Below are 14330 nucleotides of genomic sequence, written 5' to 3'. Positions count from 1 at the left end.
CCCCCACCCCCGTCAACGAAGACTAAATGCTAGCGACAATTTAAGGCAGAGACGAACTTCAATAGAGGCGGAGCAAATGAAGTGAGTGACACTGCTTCAGTCGTCACCCCTGTCAACGGTTAAGTTTCAGAACTTTTGACTTAGTCTATAGACTGGCTCATTGGCACGTTATTTATAAAGTAGATAAAATAAGATAATTTTAAAAAGAATATGATATTTAAACATGACACTATCACTTCAGTTAAACATTTATTTTAATCCCTTAAAGCTCCGTGACATGTTGTACATCAGAAAAGCTATTTGTATTAGAAAATTTGAAAACAATGTGATTTTGTTAAAACAAACAAAAAATACACAAAATCAAGTCTAAAATCTTCCCCATTGCTATACGGACAAATGCATATCTACTAGACGGCGCGTGCTTGCGCCGTCTAATAATGTATCACTGTAAGGAAATATTAACTCGTTGTTTCATCTACAACAATATATCACTGTAGGGAAATATTAACTCGTTGTAAGATACATATCTACATATAAACTGTATGATTATTCTGACAGTGGCCGCGAGTTACTAAGTCGTGGCAACATGATAAATAATCAATCAGATTACACCATTTATATGAATTTCCCTAATTAACTGGTCAATAATTTTACATTTAGTGTCACGGTGACCTTGATTTTTGACCTAATTACCTCGAAATTTTTAGATGTCATCTACTGATCTTTCTGGATTATATAAACCATGGCTTATCCCTACTAAATTATTCAGCAGACAAGGATTTTACCCTAAAGACTATCTTCTGTCCATGGGCAAAGTCCCTTCCAAATAAAATAAACCAGGACTTATTCCTTCTCATGTTTTCGTATAAACAAGGTTAACAGGCCGTGGTACGTACAAACTGACATAGTATCTCGTGGCAACGACTTCGCTATCTCGTGGCCACGACTTAGTAACTCGTGGCCATGACATCTCGTGGCCACGACTTAGCTATATCGTGGCCACGACTTAGTAACTCGTGGCCACGACATAGTATCTCGTGGCCACGACTCAGCTATCTCGTGGCCACGCCTTAGTAACTCGTGGCCATGACATAGTATCTCGTGTCCACGACTTAACTATCTCGTGGCCACGACTTAGTAACTCGTGGCCGCGACATAGTATCTCGTGGCCACGACTTAGTAACTCGTGGCCACGAGATAAATAAAAATACACACATGCCACCTTTGTGCCACCGTAGAAGATGCCTTTTTAGTAAAGACATCTTCAGCCCAACATGTCATTGTCAGCTGGAAATATTATTTGATCCACCGAGTTTCAGTAATAAATACAAAAATTGGTTAAATCGTTTTGTACGAGGGTTGTCCAAAAAATTCGTGCACTGCAGTTATTGTCGTGAGAGTTATTGATAGAAAAACATGAATTATATATCACTTGAAGGGGAAATCTGTCTCAAATAAGAAAACAAAAGAAAAAAACGTGTAACCGGCATGTCGTGAAAACGAATCGTCATACAGTTACCTTGGTAACGTAATACCGGCGCACGACAAAAAATTGGGTTAGTTCATTACTTTGATGCATCACGGTATTATTTAAACACTACATATAAACGGTAAAATTCAGGGAAAAGTGTGTGTACGTATTCCTAACGTCACTAGAAAATATGACGTCATTTGCCCTATTGTAACGGTCGTAAACAAACATTTGTGTGTGGTCGCCAATACTGTAATTAGGTGAAAATGCCAGTCGCTAAACGTCTGGAAATACGGACGATCATTAAATTTTGTGCAAATATTGGTAAAACACCAACAGATACCTACAAAAAATTAAAAGGGCAAGCGGGACAAGTTCAGTGTCACAAAGGCTGGTTTTTAAATTCTGGTTTTTAAATTGCACAAACGCTCTGTAGAGGGGCGAGAGTCGGTAGACGATGACAACCGGTCAGGCAGACGTCAGGCCGTAATGCCGGTTGGGTTGTCCAATATATTCGTGCACTGGTGGAATATGTTACATGGACGTTGCATAAGAACAATAAAAACTACAAATTTCTTTGCATCAATCATTCCTCTATTTACAGTAAACAAATTATAACATAAAAAGCAAATGCCACTTTACAAGCAACAAACAATTAATACAATTACAGTAATGAACTAACCCAATTCTTTTTCGTGCGCCGGTATTACGTTACTAAGGTAACTTAATGACCATTCTTTATCACGACACGCCGGTTACTCGGCTTTTTCTTTTGTTTTCTTATTTGAGACAGATTTTCCCTTCAAGTGATATATAATTCATTTGTTTTTATTAATAACTCTCACGACAATAACTGCAGTGCACGAATTTTTTGGACAACCCTCGTATATACGTTTACAATATTTCCTCCATAGTGAAATGGAAATTTTAAAACAAAGGGACGTTATTCGGTAAACTGAATCCGAACCGCAATACAGACATTACCGAGAAAATAACTGTAGCTCCACCTGTTAGCATAATTTGGGTGTCACATATTATTACACCAGATGTCGCGTCGTATTATGCTTGCTGCATTCGGTTTTCGGCTATGCGTCATTCTTCCTTATGCATTCGTCATTCAAGCTAAGTAAATAGACCCAAATACAATCGGTTGCAAGTTATGTTATTGAATTAATATACCAGATCAACAAATGAATAATAATTGATCGTTAAATAACGATATCAAGATACAATTAAGCAAGACGCACACAGCAGAAAGCATAATGTTCATGTAAGAAAGCAACATGTAAAAGTCAGAATACAAAATGTACAAGTCAGAATGCAAGATGTACAAGTCAAAATGCAAGATGTACAAGTCCGAATGCAAGATGTAACGTAAGAAAGCAAGATGTAATTTTTACGTTAATACCCTTCCATATAAATAGGTTGAAACAAAAATCAAAACGTATTTATAAAATGAACATAAAGAAAGTACAAGAACTATTTTTTGACCCTGTTGTTCGTTGCATCCGATATTTTATCGTCAAGGGCTTCATTATATACTTGAATTATCATCACAAAACAAGACGGAATTACGAATTGATGTAGAATCAGCAGACGGTTCCAAAGCATTTGAAGTATACACAAACTTTCATTTAGACGAAGGCGACTACAGGCTGCACATCGATCAACGATACGGCTCTGCAGGTACAATGTTTAAAGCTGTTATTTCATATTATGCATGTATTAAATTTTATACGATTTATTCTAGATTAAATTCTTAATTACAGTGACTATAAAAAACAACAACAACAACTCCAAAAAAAAAAAAACACACACACAAAGGAAAACAAAACAAACCAACAAAATGTGTACAAAATGGACTAAACATAACACCCCCCCCCCCCCCCAGGAAAAAAAGAAAAAAGAAAAAAAAATCCCCAAATTTAATGATACAATGTGGAAGAATTGCCTTTCTTTAAATTAATAATTTTCCCGTTTAAGGAAATACATATGGTATGTACTACAGTAATAGCCGGCGTTTCTCGACCTATGATCATGATGTAGATGATGATAGAAGCGACAACGCACAAATCTGTCACGGAGGATGGTGGTACTGGTATGGTCCTTGCATATATGTTAACCAGGAACAGTCCATTCGAATTACTCAGGGTATGCAGGATTGATCTATAGGTCTTTCCAAGGGATGCAGTCACTGAAATCGTCGAAAATGATGATAAGGCGCGTGTAGGCGATAAAATGTTTAATATTGCATTGTATTAACAAATAAAGTCTTTTTTTCGGTTCCAGTTAATTTTCCATCTTAAACATGTATATTGTGAATTTTACTTGCTTAAAATACACACCATTTTAAGTCAGATGATACTGATATGAAACAATTATTCCCTTCTTTGTTATTTAATCGCCACCAAGTATAAAGTTGTTGGTAACATATCTCTGTAAAACTATACATGTGTCTGATTAAATTTTGTTTTAATAGTGCAAAACATTCAACTTTAATAAAATTTGCATTTTGAATTTTATTTTTGTTATAAAATAAAACTAATGTATTGCGGTTGTAACAGGTATTTTAACAACAAATGGTCGCGTTTAAGCGGTAGTAAAATTGTCTGTTAAAAATTTAATTTGTTCCCATAAGTAAATTATGTACAATTATTCAAATACCAGAAATATGTTTCCGCTACAAAAATTGAATAATATCTGTAACATTTCTGTATTTTAATTTGTTTCTGTAAATGTCTCAATTATTTGTGACTTTGAACCACGCTCATATTTCTCTAGGTTTATATTACAACTTAGATACGTTAGATATGGTTTATATCATCACTTAGATACTCTGTTATAGTTTATCTTAGGTTAACTGTTAATTCTATGATATCAATTAAACATATTAAGTAGATAGTGTACATGCGTGCATGTGTTATGCTGATACTACTTTCTTTATTCTTTGAGGGTAACAATCGTTTGCGTTTGGAGGTCAAAATGTTACTTTTCCCGGTCATTGTATTATTATTATTATTATTATTATTATTAATATTATTATTATTATTATTATTAGGGAGTCAATATGCTTTAAATATAATTGCAGTTTGTCAATATAGTAATTATTCTATGACGGTCATTGTACTTCTTAAGACTTTATCAAAGTTCGACCTTAAAGGACATTTTATATGTTGAAATACACGATTTCCGTAATTATATTGCCCAATGCAAAACATAAAATGGTTAATAATAACTATATCAATTAAAAAGTAGCATTGTCTTAAAAACCTTTTGAAAATACAAACAAACACGAAACAACCGAAAAAAAAGAATATATCACTAAGGTTAAAACAACTAGGATCGGTTCAAACCCTGTCAGGGGCAAGTTGTTGTTTCCTTGAGCAAAAAAAAAACTTTACACTCATTGCTCAGTACTGGTTGGTTCCAGGAACGGATTCAAAGGTGTATCTATAAGCTTACAGCTTCCTAAACAATCGAACTAAAGTAAATTCTGAATAAACCAACTAGGTTTGTGCCTACGTGCTTATTTGCTTCGAATCAAATATAAATGCATTACTTTTGATCCTGAAAGAAAATAGAAATTGATTGAATTGAATGCAATTTCATCTTAATATAAAATAACTGTCCTGTTTTGTAATTCATAATCGAGTGTCAAAATTTGACAAATGTATAAAATACACGACAAGAAATGTAATTAAATTTACCTTTTTTACGGAAACGGTCGCACTTGCAACGTCTGACGCGAAATATATGATAAGCCAAACCGAAACCTTGTTTTTATGAAATAAACATAAATGATTAATGAGTAAAAAAATACACAAAAAAACAAATATAAAAAACATCATAAAATTTATTTATCGAAGCGTATCTGTTAACAAATTGACCTGACTTGTTACTTACATAGTCATTTGATCTTTTTAAGTTATATTCTAGAACAGGCGCTGATCCAGAATGACATTGTCATCATGATCATCATGATCATCATCATCATCATCATCATCATTATCATCATCATTATCATTATAGTCATGATCATCATTATCATCATCATCACCATCATATTCATCATTGTCATAGTCGTTGTCATATCATCATCATTGTCATATCATCATCATCATCATCATCATCAACATTATTGTCATTTTTAACCCATTATCAAATTCATTATCATCATTAATATTATTGTCATATCATCATTGCGATAAACATATGAATTAACATCTTTATCACCATGATCACCATTATCGTCGTCATTTTCATTATCATGGTATCATAATCTTCAGGATAACTAACATCGTCCTTATCACCATCATCATCGTAATCACCAATTTATTTAGGTATATTGATAATCATCATCTTCCGTATTAGGATGGTCATCATTATGATCACCATCATATCGGATATTCACAATCTTCCCTTTTAATTTAATTTGTATTTAAATTTACCATTTACAGACACTTCAATTTCGCTTTATATTCTTCATCCGTTTTCGTTGTTAGCTCCTGACTAACACATTGGCGTTTCTATATACTCGTACCTGAAACTTCAGAACAGGTATCTGCGATCTTTCTGTAGTTCGTTTCTCATATTCAATAATTAAGCTAGGTAGATTATTTTTTTAATTTTCATATAATACTGCACTTCCTTTTAACGGTATCAATCACTTTGTGAAGTTTTAAAGTTATTCTACGGACAAGGGGGTGACGGACAGATGGGAGATAGACGAGTGGACGAGTATATGCACTCCCTTCGGGGAGCATAAAACTTACCTTGACGAGTCATTAAAGTGCACAGATTAATAACGATGCCAACTGTTTGACATAATAAACTATAAATTGTAAAGAAGGAAAACAACATTTAGCTGTTAATCATTTTTACTGGCAGGATAATTCTTGAAAGACGATATACCTCGTAAGCAATGAAAGCATGTAAATGTATGTGAAAATTAAGGACCAGGCTAATCGGGTTCATTTGTACTCGTTCCATATCTAAATGCTTTTACTTGAAATATTTATAGAGATCTCTGTACCGTTTGATGTAGGTGGTGTCAAGAACTTGTGTTCAAAATTTCAGATCGGTCGCTCACTTCGTTTATTTTCAAGAAAATCATTTTTATTGTGCAGTATGACCCGAAAATGAAAAACGTTTAAACGCTTAATCTAGTTCTGTATTCTGTCAATTCTGTATATTTCTGTTTTATTTTTTTATCTAACTTGGTGACCATTGCAATGGCACTAAAGTGTCACATTGAAGGTTCCATGATCACCACCGTATGAATGAACATATCACGTTCCTAAATTAAATAAAATACCATTACATGTATAAATGCTGAATACTGCCTAAGCCGATGCTAGAGGGCGTGGACAGTAACTTGCATATTCTAGTATTGTCCATGAACAGGCTCAATTAAACCTAGCCTTCAATATTTTCTATTTCGATTTGGGGCTTTCTTTAGGGATTTTATTTCTCTCTATTCTAATGCATATTTCCCATTTATGTTAAGTGACCCAGTTGATCTTTGTCAAAATGTCAAATTATAAAAGCAAACATATTGAAATAGATAACATTTATCTGAAAAAAGCGATGCCTAGGAAGTATAAAAATCATCTAAATTACATGAAAATTGCAGATTTGGTTTGTTTGAGTCTGTACATGAGGGGTAATGAAAAAGTGCAACATCCCTCACGCCCCTAGCACCGGCTTAAGCGATACTCAATTTTCAACACTTAACAATGCTGGAGTAACTGATCCTGAAGGACCAGAAATATAAAAAAAAACACTGAAATGAAGTACGCTCGTACATATAAGCGCTATTTTAGTAGGAATGGTTAAATGGAAATGTGCAAACATCATTGTCAAGTGATGTATTTAAAAATGTTATTTTGACAGCATAGTGTCTTATTTGACCACTTTAATACAACTCGTGTTATGAATTCAATGTGAAAAAGAAAAGAAAAAGTGTAAGATCTTCTTTAAAAACTGAATTTAACAATGACAATGTAATGTACAGTATTTCATTTCAAATATCATGTCAGTATTTTGATTTTTTGTATCATGCAGATTTATCTTAATGACTTATCGGCGGTGCTAGAGGACTTGGACAATAGTTTGTCATTATTTCTACTGTACATACACAGGCTAATAATACGAGCCAGCAATATTTTTAAATTTGACGTTTTAGGCGCTCTGTAGGCGTTTTGTAGAGATTTTGTTTTTCTCCATTTTCATATTAGATTTTACAATTTTTTATCATTACAGGCCATATTATGATTAAGTTGACGAATAAATATGCAGAAATCGCCTACAGAAAATGTACTAGGGATCCTGGGAAGTGGAGAGACTTTAAGAGCAATGAAAAGAAACAAGTCGCAGTCAGAAATAACACGTGTTTTTCATTCTACATGTATTCTCATGTATGCAGCGGGCATAAAATACGGGTAATACTGGCAATGTCAAACGAGTAAACTTTTTCTGCAAGTACTTTTGAGAGGCACAACAATTATTCGGCACAACCCGTTTCCGGCGGCACTTGGAAGATTTAGGGTTTTTAACTTCCTTTACATTACATCCGGGTCAACTGCGCGCGTAAAAGGATGGACTTTATCGTCTATCGAAGTGGGCCCATCACCAAGTACACAGTACACAGATTTCTTTGGATACAAAGAACCACATCTCAATACCGCTTGGTAGTCATTGTGCCTCTGTCAATGATAACAAGGTCAATGCGTCCTTCCCAGCTTATTTTACCACAGATAAATATCGAGGTTCCGTCAAACAGATCGAGTCCTGCAATGTTTGCTGCATGAATTCCTCTATGGGTGTTCATTATACTCAATCACCCCTATCCGTCTTGTCTAAGTAAAAGGATGGACTTTTTCGTCTATTGAAGTGGGCCCATCACCAAGTGCACAGTGCACAGATTTGCTTGGATAAGAGGAAGGCTTTCATGTCAACTTAAAAGTGTGCCACAGTGTAATTGCATCAGTCTACGGCACATGTAATTCCTCAAAAACATGACAATGATGAAGAAATCCCGGACGTCCTCCACATTTTTGAACCCAATAGATAAGCTCTAGCATTCGCATTTTTCATAAACAAACATACACGTTCAAGCTTTCAAATGAAAGTAAAAAATATGCATATTTTTCTCTATACATTCCTGAACAACAAATTTTCGAGGAAAATGTCATAATGTCAAGTTAACAACAATGTGTAGATTAATAGGCATAAAGCAGGCTTTATCATCACCTTTCGTGAACAGACTTAAAAGGACATTATGCTCATTTTTGCATTGATAATTTAAGCTGAACTGACATATATTTCTATTCTTGCATAGCAGACTGGCGTTTCCGTGAGTTTTACCCATGCCGGAAATTTCATCTGGCATGGGGGTGCCAGATGAGTCGCGTGCCAAACAACAACGTCATTTTAGCGCCATTTATGAATGAACCGCGTTAAAATGACGTCGTTTTAGAAGGGAAATATGTCTTAGGATGACGTCATTTCGCCGTTGTTATTTAAGTTGTAAGTTCATACGCTATTGTAAGAAAATAGTTATGGATGAAATGACTTTAATTTCCATGAACATATATCATATTGAGGTAAACCATTTTAAATATGAAATAATATGGCAGAATATGCAAGAAAATATATCTTTCATATGTTTGTGGTTAGGATCGGAATATCCGTCCCTCGGGAACCCGCCCATGAGCGGTAACTCGGCAAGCCTCGTTACCGCCCAATGGGCGGGTCCCCTCGGGACGGATATTCCGGTCCGAACCGCAACATATGACAGATATTATTAATATTGACTGTAATCATGATGACTTACCAATTGTTTATATTGGTAAATGTTTGGCATGAATGAAACTGTCATCGGGCGAGTTTTGCCGAAATAATGTTACAGACAGCATTTTAAGATCGGGCGGTCGCAGCCCGATGTCCGGACAGCGCTTGTGCGATTTATAAATGGATCGGACGGTCGCCGTGTGGGTGCCGGGCGGTAAAGGCTAGGCATTTTATGATATTCTTTTAAACAATCAGTCAGTGGTCAATATGCCAGCAAAGAAGGCAGCTAATAGAGACAAGATGAAGACCAAGCAAAAATGCAACAATTGTAGTTTGCCTTTACTTTAATATTAATCTGCGTAAACGTTCTTACACTACCATAGAGTTATGTTAAATCATGTTAACAAATTTAAAAATTCACTGATTCATTTTTAGGCAACTACAGAAATCTGAAGCCCCCGTAATTATAACAAACTAAAGCCGCGCGATCGCCGTACGACAAAACGATGAACACCCGGTGACTGTGCATGAATCGTCTGCGAACCGGGTGATACTCGTTCGCCAACTGGTGTCTATTCGGGCGCCGGTCGATGTCCGGCGATGTCCGTCTGGTCGCCTTTTAAATCGGACGGTGTTTTTGTATCAAAACAATCGTCCAATCCAAAAACATCGCCTGGGCGCTGTCCGGTGACCTGGCGATAACTGCCAGATGAAATTTTCAACTCTCTGACCCTTAAAAAAAACGTCCGGCCACCGTTAGCTTTTTAGTAGTACTTAAAACACGACGGCGCCCGCCCGATGACCAACATTTTTCAGTTGCTGCCGTCCGATTGTCGCGTTGGTCCGACGGACATCGGCCGATATTTCGATTTTTTGGGAAAATTGACCCCGCACGGGGGCAGTGTGTCATTTGTGACATAGGCATAAGCATGATGACCCTACGTCATGGAAATTAAAGATTATGTTATCGTGAAATTCCATGACGTTTTTAAATTCTATGCTAGTAGGCCAACGATAGTAATAACGTGATTCAAAAAAGCTATGTGTTCAAAGATAGGGAGAAAAATCTTACCACTTTAATCATCTAATTTATCAGAATTTTGTTTGCTTTTTACCAATGCTTAACATCAGAATTTCGTTTGATTACACTCATTATCTGTGATGGCTTCGGCATCATCGGTTTGAAATGATGTTTTGTTGTTTCGTTCAATTAAATTAAAAACAATTCAAGCTTATCAGTAATCTGGCCTATATACAACAGTTTTACACTATAATACAAACAACATGTGAGTGTTAACCATGTATTTGAAATTTGATTAATAAGATGTGTAGAGAGGATTATTTTTAAGTTTCAATGAGATATCCACTATCTTAAATCAGAAATGATATGCTTCTGAATCTTCACAATCGTAAAGCACGATGCATCGTGCTTTCATTGTTTCAGAATAAGTTTCATTTTGTTCACTATCACTTTACCTAGCAAATGGTTCCGAACTACTTTTTGAAAATAATCCTTAATAACACTCTCCGTATTTTCATTTTTAAGAGCCATCCGAGAAGGTTGCTTGTTGTACAGTGCATAGTAACGTGTTACCTAGCTAGTAACAGAAATGACATAGCTATATACAGATTCATAAGTAGCAGTCGTATATAAGTTATTACTGATGCTTGCTTCTGGAAAAGTTTGATTCTGATCTAGAAATATAATCTCAATTGATACAAAACATTCACCGCGTTTATAAAAAGTATCAATGTTTTAGTTTTTAATGGATCTTTTTTCGGCATAATGTGAAATGCCAAGCCGACTTCCCCATGTTTACTTTACGTGCACACTATTTGTATAAGTCACCGAAATCATGCACGTTATATCATATAAGCCATTTTAAATCAAACATGGGAAAAACACGCTTTAAAATTCGTTATCTATTTAGTTCATGTGTGTCAAAATGTGTTGATAAATTTTCTAAAATGTCTAAAAGGAAATTATTGCAAACATTGTTGGCCTGAAGGATGAGTAAGTACTGCTTTAATTGTTAATATATTCAAAATATCATTTTTCTTCTTTCTTTTTCAAAAAGAAAATGCATGTTTTTTCTGACTAAAATGCAAATTATATTCAGAACATAATTTTCGTTTAATTTGATGAGGCTAGCCAGCATGCCGGACAAGTTGGACAAAATGTCTCATTGGAAGCATTTATCGTAATATGTTACATAAAAAGTGCAACGTCCCTCACGCCTTTGAGCATCGGCTTGAGCGGTACTGAATATTCAACACTTAAAAGTGTTGGAATCAATGATTCCAAAAGACAAGACAAAATTTACAACACTGAAGTGATGTTAACCTTGTTAAAATTGTGTAATTGATTTGGCCAGACTTTGATATCAAATTACAACAAAAACACCACAAAGGCTGAATGCAAATTTGTTTGAGAAGTCAAAATACATGTACTTTTACTATGTTTACTATGTAAGTCTCATAGGTTTACTGATCTACAGTATATGGTTGGGCCATTCTTTTTTTAGTTTATATCTTTTGTAGATATCCACAATATAGTGCAATATGCCAAATATCTAAACTCTGTACTTCGTAGTTGAACATAAAATGTGTTTTCATAGGAAAGTGAATAAGTTTATGTAGAGGTCTACTAGGCAGTGTTTCCTGTCATTTATCTAAGCTTTGGGCATTAAAGTACACATAATAAGACTTACGTGTCTTTTTCTCTCACTTTACCTCACATATGGTTCCGAACTACTTTTTAAAAATAATCCTTAATTACACTCTCATATAATATCATTTTTCTTTCTTTTTCTAAAAGAAAATTCATGTTTTTGTCTGACTAAAATGCAAATTATCTTCAGAACATTGTTTTCGTTTAATTTGATGAGGCTAGCGAGCATGCTGGGCAAGACTTACGTGTCATTTTCTATATATCTGTCTTATGTCTATATAATCTAAGTGATCTCCATGTGGGATCAAAATTGACAAATGCAAATAGAAAATGTATCTGGAAGATAGGGAATTAATTGTTATATTTATTGGTACACATATAAAACATCATAATTCAAATTTTGCTTCAGACCATTTTTCCCCCAAAGGTTTAAAGTTGCTTCTGGGGTGTAAATAACCTTGAGTGATAGCTTTAGTTTAAAAAAATCAACTTAATTGTTGTCAAGAAAAATGCCTGTGATTTTATGATATTTTTGATAAAGAGAAGATAAAAATTTTCAATACGTAAGATGGTTCCTTTTTTCCATTTCTATTACAGTGTTACTCGTCCTGTCAGTTATACATCTGTTTGTCCAAAACACCGGTATGTATCAGCACTTATCTTCCGTTAGCTAAATCATTTACAGGATCTTTGTAGCCAATATAGCCAAGTGTTAAATCATTTACATTCGTTTTTTCGTAAAAAAAGTCAGACTTTAATTGAAAATTTACACATTAATTTCCAATTGATATTCTTTCCTAATGCTATTGCGTACGAGGGATGCTCCAGATAAGAAAACATACATAAGAAAGTTGATTTCTTACATATTCTGGAAAACCGATATCTTTTGAGCGCAATGAAAAGAAAACAAGACATCAGATAATGGTTGAAAATTACAGATTTTATTGAGCCTGTGCCTGAGAAGTTAATAATTGCAATGTGCAAGCCCCATAACACCTAAGATTTATTAAGATTTTGTATATTTTGATGCAGCTGCACTGGAATGTTTCAGCTGTCAAGCTGTAAACGATGCCAATAGTTGCAACAACACACTTGTATGTAAGGATGGACAGGTGCGTACAGTAGAAACTGAAATTTTAGTGATCTTTTGAATAAAATTACGCAAGTGTCGTCTATATTCTGTATTTTAAGTCTTAACCTTTCATTTTTCAAAGTAATCATTTCTATTAAACTTATCCTATGTATATCTCGTGTTAACTGTACAAGGAAACATAATGTGCTAGACTTATTTCGCCACAAACATATCAGTATCATGCTTTAAAATTTAGTTCAATGTAATACAAAAAGAAAACAACAACGAAAAAAAAAAAGGGAAAAACAAAAGTTTAAAGAAATGGAAAAATGTGAGCCTAAAAAGGGACTAAAAAACCCCGGGGCCCTCGGAAAACCTTACCCGCGGCTCTACCGGGCTGAGCTATCCGGCCCCTTACACACTAAACTCCTCTAAAAAGTGAAAAAGAAACTGAACCCTGACATTTCTCCCCCCCTTATATTGAAATTCGTTTTCGGAAAATTTTTAAAAGGGTGCAGAGAACATTTTTACAATAGTTTGAAAAGTTCTGAACCATGACACAAATACAAAAAGAAAAGAAAAAAAAACCCTAAGAAAACTGATGAATGTGCAATGAAAAAAGCTGAATATATTTGTCACACATCTTCTCCATCTCTTATATCCGGAATATAATATAAAAGCTAACGAATGTTATGGAAACTTCTAAAACCCTTGCAAGTGTCTAATATTGATGCCTCAGGACTATGCATGGTTATTGTTTTGTTTTTGTCATTTGCCAATATATGCTGTTGTTATTCAAATGAATTCCTTTTCAGGCTTGCTTTCTAAATACTTCATCGACAAATCAACATCACATGAATGTACTAGGTTGTATCGACAATCAGGTAAAGTATATTATAATAAATCTTTCGGAATAAGTATTTTTAATAAGAAAAGGCGGTTTTCGACTCACAAATATTGAGAATGCTAACACCAATCGTAAGTTTGTAAAATGTCGACACTTCTCGCCACGTTGTGTCTTGTATTCAGTTTTATCAGATTTGCATACACATTTGATTACATATTTTGATAAGCAGAGAAAGAAACATGTTCGGTTTTTTTTTTTAAAGGGGTTTGTTATTTTGCTTTGGTTCCTTTATACAAAGCAGGGATAGTGGGATTTGTTATTTTTTATTTCTTCTTCAACATTTAAATTTTTTTTTAAAAGCAATGCGGGACCCATTTGGGAAAAATTTTCCCGCCCCTATAAATTTTGGGGAGAAAATCTTAAAAACGGGGAAAAAACCAAATGATTGGCCCTTGAAGCTGTTCCCAAATTTATTTAT

The 14330-nt window shown here is 34.6% G+C and overlaps 1 long non-coding RNA gene across 1 annotated transcript; it reads left to right on the top strand.

The window, feature by feature from the left end:
• Positions 1–11175: 11175 nt before the first annotated feature.
• On the top strand, positions 11176–13890 carry LOC132747934 (uncharacterized). The gene is made up of 4 exons (XR_009628178.1): positions 11176–11276; positions 12531–12575; positions 12966–13045; positions 13821–13890. It is a non-coding gene; the product is annotated as an uncharacterized LOC132747934 (long non-coding RNA).
• The last annotated feature ends 440 nt before the right edge of the window (positions 13891–14330 follow it).

The sequence above is a fragment of the Ruditapes philippinarum genome, unplaced genomic scaffold, assembly GCF_026571515.1.
Source record: "Ruditapes philippinarum isolate M1 unplaced genomic scaffold, ASM2657151v2 ctg13234_1_1_1_1, whole genome shotgun sequence".
In the NCBI taxonomy this organism is placed as follows: Eukaryota; Metazoa; Mollusca; class Bivalvia; order Venerida; family Veneridae; genus Ruditapes; species Ruditapes philippinarum.
This window is presented reverse-complemented; position numbering and strand designations above follow the sequence as displayed.